The following is a 3297-nucleotide window of genomic DNA, read 5'->3' as shown; positions in this document are numbered from 1 at the left end:
AACAACTCAAAATTGAGCCTCCAGCAGATCTCAGAAGCTGTTAATGGCAAAAGGGGAGTTTGCCCATCTTTCTTTACTGCAAAGCCTGGTGAATTCTTACTGCTAGAGAGGTAGTCCTCCTTTTGTTTAAAAGTGCAACTTTCTATGAACTATTAACACCAGAGCTTCCTTAATACAATATAGTCTGTATATGAAGAAATACAAGAAGATTATTAAATCTAAAATATCTGAAACAGGGCCTCTATTAAACTGTCAATACAGTTGTACTGCGGTTGCTTGCGTACTCTGATGTTGGAAGCTATGCAGCCAGTGTATCAAATACCAGCAAGATCACCCATGGTGGACGGGTTTCAGCTGAGCTCCAAGTCCAGGACCAACTAAAACACATGGACATTCACTTCTGAAATTACACATTTTTTAAAAAAAATAGTGGAAACTATTTTATTTTAAAAAAGAAGAAATGGGCTTGAGGGTAAGGGAGGAAGAGGAAGTCCATTCGGGCTGTCAGCGTTCTGGTAGTGATTTTATCCTTCTCAATAATGTGGACAATGACTCCCATCCCAGACACTGCATCCCGATCCACAGCGTTAAGCATGGCTTGAGAGAGGGTTTCAAATAAGTGATTTGGATCCATGTTAGGTTCCCAGAGGGATTCACACATGCCGTACATTTGTTCAGCACAGGTGCCACTGACCACAAAGTCATCCGTCACCATGGGGCAGCCAATGAGGTCCAGAGAGCAAATGAATGGCTTAAAGGTCTTTGGGTCCAAGCCAGCAATGACGGGCTCAGTGTAGTAGGGACCAAAACGTTTCTCATACAAGAGGTTGGCCACCATGCTCATGAGCGTGTAAGACTTGATCTGCCGACCTTCCTTGAGCTCGTATAAGTTCAGTCGGAACTTGAGGCATTGGGTGACGGTCCAGATGTCAGTGGCGAGCCCCGCCAGGCCAATGTACAAACGATCTCCCCTAGGAAAGATCTTCTGAAAATCTGATCACCATCTGGGCCTGAATCCTGAAGCGCCTATCGGCTGCGATGGCCACACAATTCTTCCCCTTCATGGCCGTGATGGCCCCTCCATTATAGGACATAGTAGACATGATTGCGGTGTAATAGAGCCCCGTGAAATTACACTTTTGAAAACTATGGACAATTGAAGAACATCTTGTCAACAAGAACAAGGAACAGAGCCAACAGGGAAAGCCTTCTGCTAAGCCAGTATCTGAATTTAGAGTTCAGGCCTCTGAAACTGTAAAAAAAATAAATTTCTGTTTATTAAGGCATTTGACTGTATGGATCATAAAAAACTGGCTAACTCAGAGAAGAATGGGAATCCCAGAACACTTGATTTGTACTTACGCAAAACCTATACATGGAATATTCCGTGATTGAGGAAGCATTAAAAGAAGATGGAAGGAGTATACAGAATCATTGTACAAAAAAGAATTGGCTTACACAGAAGAATTTCAAGAAACAACATATGATCAAGAGGGAATTGTGATGAAGGAGGAAGATCAAGCTGCTCTGAAGGACTTGGCAAAAAATCAAGCCCCAGGAATTGATGGAATACCACTTGACATTTCAACAGATACTACTCTGGACATGTGTACCAGGTGGTACCGAGAAATCTGGATGACATCTGACCAACTGTCTAGAAGAGATCCATATTATCCCCATTTTAAAAAAAAAAGGTGACCCAACAGAGTGGAAATTATCATACAATATCATTCATATCACACTCAAGCAAAATCCTGCTGAAGATTATCCAAAACCGACTGGAACAGTACATTGAGAACTACCAGAAAAACAAACTGGATTTAGAAGAGCCCATGTCACATGGCTCTTGAAAGAAAGTAAAGAGTACCAAAGGGCTATCTATTTGTGTTTCATGGACTATGCAAAGGCATTTGACTGTGTGGATCACAATAAATTGTGGTTAACCTTGAGAAGAATGGGAATCCCAGAACACCTGATTGTGCTTATACAAAACCTATACTTGGATCAGGAAGCAGTCCTCAGAACAGAGCAGGGAAACACTGAATGGTTTAAAATCAGAAAAGGACTGCATCAGGTGTGCATCCTGTCTCCATACCTTTCCAAACTAGATGCAGAACAGATCGGGAGGCTAGGCTTTATGAGGAGGAATGTGGCATCAAGATTGGAGGAAGACTCCTCAGCAACCTACGTTATGCAGATGACACAACTTTGTTTGCTGAATCTGAGGAAGACCTGAAGTGCTTGCTGCAGAAGGTCAAGGACTGTAATCTCTAATATGGATTGAAGCTCAACATCAGGAAGACAAGATTCTCACCACTGGGCCAAATGGCAGCACCATGATGGATGGGTTAAAGATTGAGGTTGTTAACATTTCCAGCTTGCTCAGCTCCACAATCAACACTCTTGGCACCAGCAGTCAAGAAACCAAAAGCCAAGCTGCACTGGAAGGTCTGCTGTCAGGGGCAATTCCAGAGTACTGAAGAGCAACGATGTCAGTCTAGAGACTAAGGTGTACCGGATCCAAGCTATGGTCCGGTGGTGAGAATCTTTATTTTCTTGATATTCAGCCTCAATCCTTATCAAAGACTACAGTCCCTGACCTTCTACAGCAAATGCCTCACGTCCTCATCACTTTCCGTAAGCAAGGTTGTGTCATCTGCATAACACAGGTTTTTTATGAGTCTTCCTCCAATTGTGATGCCATATTCCTTCTCCTAGAGTCCAGCCCCCCAAATGATCTGTTCCACATGTAGATTGGAAAGGTATGGAGATAGGATGCATCCCTGGCATGCACTTTTTCTGATTTCAAACCGTGCTGTGAAGGAAGTAAGGAAGGAAGCACTGTATGTTTGGATTTTTGTTTCGTTTTTTTTTTTTAGCACTGTATGGTTTAAAATCAGGAAAGATGTACATCAAAGGTGGAGGAACAGCACAAGAGAGGAAGACCTTTGATGAGATGATTTGATTCAATGACTCGAGTAATGAGGATAGGTATGTCAGAGACAATAAGATCGGCACAGAATAGAGCTGTTGTTCCTACATAGGGTCGCTATGAGCTGCAGGTAACTTGACAGCACATAACAAGTTATCCCTTCTCCATTCCTATTGATACTATATGCTTACAGAATCATTTGAGAAAGTGAACTCAAAGGATATGGCATCAAGATCAGGGATAGACTCATCAATAACTTTATCATCAATAGTCAGTTAACAGATGCTGCCCTGGACGTGCTCACCAAGTTGTGCCAAGAAATCTGGAGAACGACCACTTGGCCAACTGACTGGAAGAGATCGATA

The 3297-nt window shown here is 42.6% G+C and overlaps 1 pseudogene; it reads right to left on the bottom strand.

Annotated features, from left to right (window-relative positions):
- Positions 1-481: 481 nt before the first annotated feature.
- On the bottom strand, positions 482-1103 carry LOC102855447 (annotated as a pseudogene).
- Between the last annotated feature and the right edge of the window lie 2194 nt (positions 1104-3297).

This window comes from Elephantulus edwardii, unplaced genomic scaffold (genome assembly GCF_000299155.1).
Source record: "Elephantulus edwardii isolate Elephantulus edwardi_28Jun2011 unplaced genomic scaffold, EleEdw1.0 scaffold00236, whole genome shotgun sequence".
Lineage (NCBI taxonomy): Eukaryota > Metazoa > Chordata > Mammalia > Macroscelidea > Macroscelididae > Elephantulus > Elephantulus edwardii.
This window is presented reverse-complemented; position numbering and strand designations above follow the sequence as displayed.